Here is a 6,633-nt window from a genome sequence, read left to right on the forward strand (position 1 = left end):
TATAAAACATTTGCTTCGGATATTGACTAGTCAATTCTAAAATTGACGGGACTACGGGCTGTGACGCTACATATACATTTATATATACATATTATATATATATGTATATTTATGTATGTGTAAATATATATATATTTATATGTAGATACATCATAATATAGCCTTAGTTTTCAAACTTCAATTGTTCATAACTTTTTTATTAACAATCGAGCGACGGCTAAAATTTACGGATTGTTACTCAGGAAGGTGTCCTTGACAACATATATCATTGAAATCGGAGGGGGGTGACCTTTTCTACATATTTACCCTGCCTTGTTTACTGGCTTTGACTCCTCTCACTTGTTGACATGTGTTAGTTGTTTTTATCTTTGAAATACACCAGGTGCGTATTGTTTTTAATTTTTCGTTACTTATTGTAAGACAATTTCTTTATTTCATTATTTTTTATTTATTAATTTTTTCATGTAGTTTGGCTGAAGATGATCAGAAATAAAGTGATCGAAACGTCCCGCTAAAAATTACTTGAAGAATTTACTCCTACCACTATCATCCTTGGTTAAATGAGAAAAAGAGGCTGTATGATCACCTTTACTTTGCTTTATTTGTTTTATTGATTAAGGCCTGTTTCAAATTTAAAATAATATATATTAATATATATTACTTAAACACATTATGTAAAAACTTACAAATATAAAATTATTGTATCAATAGTTACGCTTTGGTTTTTGTGAAAAGTCGAAACATAAAAAATAATTAAGCCAAAAATTTTTGGCGTGGCTGCAACTCACAATCAGTTAAAGAGTAAATTTTGTTTATCATAAACGTACATAAATATGATAATAACTAATCAGAAATGTTGTATTAAATAACAATTTCTTCTGTGAAGCATTACTGGTATACACATATACATAATAGATACTTGTATTTTAATGTTGGAGTATTAAGAAATTTTGTAATTCTCACATTTTTTAGCATATTTAAACAAAGTATTATATACTTCAAGTAAATTATAACAAATTTTTTGTTTTCATGTACACATAAACTTAATCGTCAATGTAAAAATGAAAGATTTATTTTATTGTATATAAGTACTTTCAGAGAAAGCATTGTTCTGTCTAAACCAGACGAGGAAAAGTGAAAATCTTACCAAAAGATACATTTGCTTAATGTAAGAACTATTTCACTTTTAAACAATTAATAATGATTAGTGATAAATCGAGATTACTCTCAGGCTCTATAAGTCTTATTAAACTAATAATATATGAATATAGGGACACACATGAAGAGCCGTTTGCAGGATGTTGTGCGTGAATATACTTTTTTTTTTAAATATATATATGTATTCACATATATACTTCGAAATAATTTTTTTCCTCCATATAAGATGCTGGATTTGCATCACATATATATGAAGGACCCCGTATACCCCCCTAACTAATTTTAAAATATTGCGAAAAAAACTCCTCAGCCAGGAGTCGAACCTGGAATCTCCGGCTTTCCGGGCCGTCGCCTTCCCTGTTAGGCCACCGAGGCACTTGGAGTTTGTCTCGCAATACTTCGTATATCTATCAAATATGATCAGATCTATTTAATACCGCTTCTTCCTCCAGCGTAAATTCTACCAATTAGTGATAAATCGAGATTACTCTCAGGCTCTATAAGTCTTATTAAACTAATAATATATGAATATAGGGACATGAAGAGCCGTTCGCAGGATGTTGTGCGTGAATGTGCTGTTACCTCGCGTGAGGTCGAGGATGTTGCGTGGGAGGGACGCCGAGGAAAAACAATATTATTTTATGATCTTTATTAATTATAACACAATATTACAAATAAACCCATTTACTTCTAAGTCTGGTTTTGTTACACTTCCACTCACTCGCGATATTCTAAGTTCTTACGAGCGATGCTTTGACGGGCAGAGCCTCCGGCCGCGACACTATTCTAGACAATTCTAGTTGCACCGACCCAGACACCGGCTTTTATCCTCGAGCTAATCACTTTGTGATTGGCCGAGGAAAATCAGGCGACATCCGGTTCTCGAAAAGTGCAATGCAGACCATTGCATCTTTTCGGCTGCATGTGCGACCTTCGGCCGGTACCTCCTTGAGCGCGCGGTCGCATATCGCCCCGCGACTGCTGACTGGACATTTGTGCCGGATTCCAGTTCCTCAAGGTGTAAAACGAGCCACGTTAAAGAAACAACTAATCTTTAATAATTACTTCTAACTTGCAATTAAACTAACGCAAAGTAATTACCAAACAACCCCTTTTAACTTATAACATTCTCCCCCCCGTTGGAAAAAGAAAAACTGACAGAGTAAGTTTTTCGTTTAACGTGACTTTACAATTACAGAAGTGTAGCTACGTTTTTAATGTCGGTTCTCTGATTATTGTACGCGTGCTGTACTTGAGAAGGTCGAAGTTTAACTGCACTGTCGGCAAAGCGTACTCGCCGCTCATGTTGTTGTTGCCGGCTGCTCGACCTTTTATACTTTATTACAACATAAATTACGACGCAGATGACTGCTAACACCACTATTCCAGAAACGCTTGTTGGATACACAAAATACGGTTGTTTATAAAACTCGTTACCCAGGTTCTTGCTAATTTCCTGTATTTGTGTATGTGTTGTAATTGTGTTTCACTTTGTGTGAAATTTTCCAATTTTATTTCTTCGAGTTTGTGTGTAACTAGTGGTGTGTCGTTATTCGTGCGTGTAAACGTGATATTGAAACGTGGTAGGTAAGTATTTATTTGTGTATGTTCTACTATTTTCTTTGTACTGACAAGAATATCCCTGGTTGAGAACCCACATTGATCGGACAACGCAACTTCGCCCACTTCTTTCAATATTTCTACCCTATCAGGGTGTTTTTTGCACTTAAATGATACTGGTTGTTCACTCAACGTAGAATACAGCCATATGCGTGCTTGTCTCAACTGAATCCAAATAGTATGATTTGATACCACGTACGTTGTTTTGCAATTTAGATAATTACTTAACTCATGCGCGTATACCTGTATCTCACACGGTGAGTCCGCCTGCACTTTATAAAGTGTTTATAAAGTGTCGCCACCTTATTGCAAACATAACGACCTTGAACATTTGTACAAGTTGCTAATTGACTTTCAGTCAATAAGGCATATGTTTGTCGATTGCTGTCTATTGCAACATTGTTATTTCGTATGTTTGCTACTGCAAACACGTTGTCGTGTACATGCACCGGCAATGGTATTACGCGGTACACCATGTACTATGGTGTGTACCAGTGAAACGTGTAACATTACGAAAACACTTGAGTCCTTGCAATAAACAGCAACCGTTACAAATTCCTTTATTTGTACCCAGTTTTTTAAGCTAATACTGAATGGAAAGTGTAATTCATGGTAAATGACTATTTGTTTCCTGCATACACTGTACTATTCGTTCAATGGGAATTAAATTTAACTGTGCCAGTTTGTCGTGAGGTTCCGTTACAAACCTCACTATTTTTTTCATATCTGACTCTAGCTCTTGTAGAATATTTGTCACTGAAAGCAAATATTCTCCCAATAGATTACCTTGAGCTTGTTTATTTACTGACGCTACTATTTTTGATACTGATTTTGCTAACATCTTTTCATTTTTGTGAATGACGCTTTCTACAGTACTTGTATGTGTTACCGTTGCGTTTAACACTTTTAGATGATTTTTTATAGCGTGTTCTTCCGCTTCCTGTCTATTTTCCAACAAACCAATGTGTTCAGTTATAATTTTTTCGTCACTTGCATCTATTGTGCCAAATAACTGTTTTGCTATTGACCCTATTCCGTTTATCAAACCTCGTCGTTTGCGTGGTGACAGCCCCACCATTATCCTAATTCTGCTAAAAAATACTTCGTATATCTATCAAATATGATGAGATCTATTTAATACCGCTTCTTTCTCCAGCGTAAATTCTTTTTTCGCAACATTTTAAAATTAGTTAGGGGGGTATACGGGGTCCTTCATATATATGTGATACACATCCAGCATCTTATGTGGAGAAAAAAATTACTTCAAAGTATATATGTGTATACATATATACAGGGTGTCCCAGAATTGCCATACAATCTCTCGTAGGCAGGTAGAAGGAGTAAAACTGAGTCGAAAAGTCCTGAGCCATTTTTTTCTATTATTTATAATAAAGGAGTAATTATTGAGTAAATCAGGCCAATCAGCGCAGACTTTTAGCCAGACACACGTCAGTGAGCGCTCACACACACCAGGCGCGCGGCTCACTGACGTGCGTCTGGCTAAAAGTCTGCGCTGATTGGCCTGATTTACACAATAATTACTCCTTTATTATAAATAATAGAAACAAATGGTTCAGGACTTTTCGACTCAGTTTTACTTCTTCTACCTGCCTACGAGAGATTGTACGGCAATTCTGGGACACTCTGTATATATTTAAAAAAAAAGCACATTTACGCACAACATCCTGCGAACGGCTCTTCATGTCCCTATATTCATATATTATTAGTTTAATAATTAATAATGACTTAAGGCTCGTTGAAAGTAAACCAAGGAATATATAAGACTTTACGAGCCGTTCACAGGATGTTGAGCGGAAGCTATACGTGTATATATACAGGGTGAGTCATCTGAATCTATCACCTCCAATAACACGTTTGTGTGACCAGGAATCGAAAAAAGTTTCATATAAAAGTTGTAGGGTTTCGAGGGGGAACCAAAATGGCGTACCTTTCAACTTTTGATTTTGACCAAAAGTGGGTTACTTCAACTGGAAGTAGTTTTTTTTAAATGGAAACCCCCTTTTTTGACACCGGAAAATGAAAAAGCGGAAAATTTTACGTTCAGATATAACCTTGGCTGTTTTAAAATTTTCAAGATGGCGAACGAAGATGGCGGACCAAGATGGCGGACGAAATTTTTAGCCAAAATTAATAAAAATTACTACTCTTAGCACTACCCAGGAACAACGGCGTGGACGTGGTAGTTTTTTGTTCCCTTTGGGGTGCTTTATTTACGTGAGTCCCTTTGCCTCTCACTATCTGGGTGCTTTATTTAGTTAATTTGTAACTTCAAACAGTTAATTCGCTAAGTAGTACACTTAGCGAATTAACTGTTCAAAATTTCGTCCATTTTCTTGAATGCATAGATCGATACCATCATAAATATGATGTTAATGATAATCGTGTTATAACTCCACCAACTCCCGTGTACAAAATTTGGTGAAAATTGGTTGACTTTTAGACATTCATAGTTATGCGCGACTAGTTCGTATGTAGCTCTGCCGCTAGGTTGCTATGACCATGACTATCATCCTGCAATCATAAAGCAGACGTGAATGCTTAAATAGCAACGATATCTCCGCTTATTTGTATCTATTGAGAAATCAATACTTTTAGAGCTCAGGTAATTTCTTATCTTTAATATGACAGCCTACCCACCAAACAAAATCGTGGACATGATCAAAATATTGGGGGAATATAGGAATAATTTTTCGAGAGCTGAACGTCTGTATGCTCAACGTTATCCTGATAGAAGGCATCCAACTAGAGTAACCATTAAAACTTTTACGCAGAGAGCAAGTGATGGGTCTATGGTTCGCCGATCACGACATCATGAATATGATGTTAATGATAATCGTGTTATAACCATTTTAGCGAAAATTTATCTCGATCGTCATATTAGCACTCGTCAAATCAAAAGAGAAATTGGCATACCTCAGCGAACAGTTGCGAGAATATTAAAGGCAAGAAAATTTTATGCATATCACATAACGTTGACACAACATTTAAATTTTAATGATTACTTACTTTGTGTAAATTTTTTGTGAATGGGCTCTGCAAATGATTCAACACGATGAAAACTTTTTCCGGTACGTACTCTTTTCGGATGAGGCAACTTTCAGTAGCAATGGAACTGTAAAGAGACATAATTGTCACTACTGGTCCGATGTAAATCCTTATTGGTTTCGTTCAACTAATTTCCAAAATCGTTAGTCTTTAATAGTCTGGTGTGGCATCGTAAATGGCTATTTAATAGGTCCTTATTTTTTTGAAGAAAACGTAAACGGACAAAACTTTTTGCAGTTTCTTCGAGACGATTTACCGCAACTATTGGAAGACGTTGATTTATTCACCAGAGAACGGATGTGGCTTCAATTGGATGGTGCGCCAGCACATTATTCAAATATTGTAAGAAATTATTTGAATAACCGATACAATGGTAGGTGGATTGGGAGATTGGGCGCAGTCGCGTGGTCTCCTCGTTTGCCAGATTTAACTTCTCCCGATTTTTTCCTGTGGGGAATGCTGAAAAATATTGTCTATAGCGAAAAACTAACAACCAAGGAGAATATGAAGGAACGTATTCGGACTGCTTGTGCCGCAATATCTCAAGAAATTCTTTTGAGAACAGTCACATCATTCAGAAGGCGTATCGCCCTATGCATTCAAGAAAATGGACGGAATTTCAAACAGTTAATTCGCTAAGTGTACTACTTAGCGAATTAACTGTTTGAAGTTACAAATTAACTAAATAAAGCACCCCGATAGTGAGAGGCAAGGGGACTCACGTAAATAAAGCACCCCGATAGTGAGAGGCAAGGAGACTCACGTAAATAAAGCACCCCGATAGTGAGA

The sequence above is a fragment of the Pseudomyrmex gracilis genome, unplaced genomic scaffold (genome assembly GCF_002006095.1).
Source record: "Pseudomyrmex gracilis isolate BER0280 unplaced genomic scaffold, ASM200609v1 scaffold_1898, whole genome shotgun sequence".
Lineage (NCBI taxonomy): Eukaryota > Metazoa > Arthropoda > Insecta > Hymenoptera > Formicidae > Pseudomyrmex > Pseudomyrmex gracilis.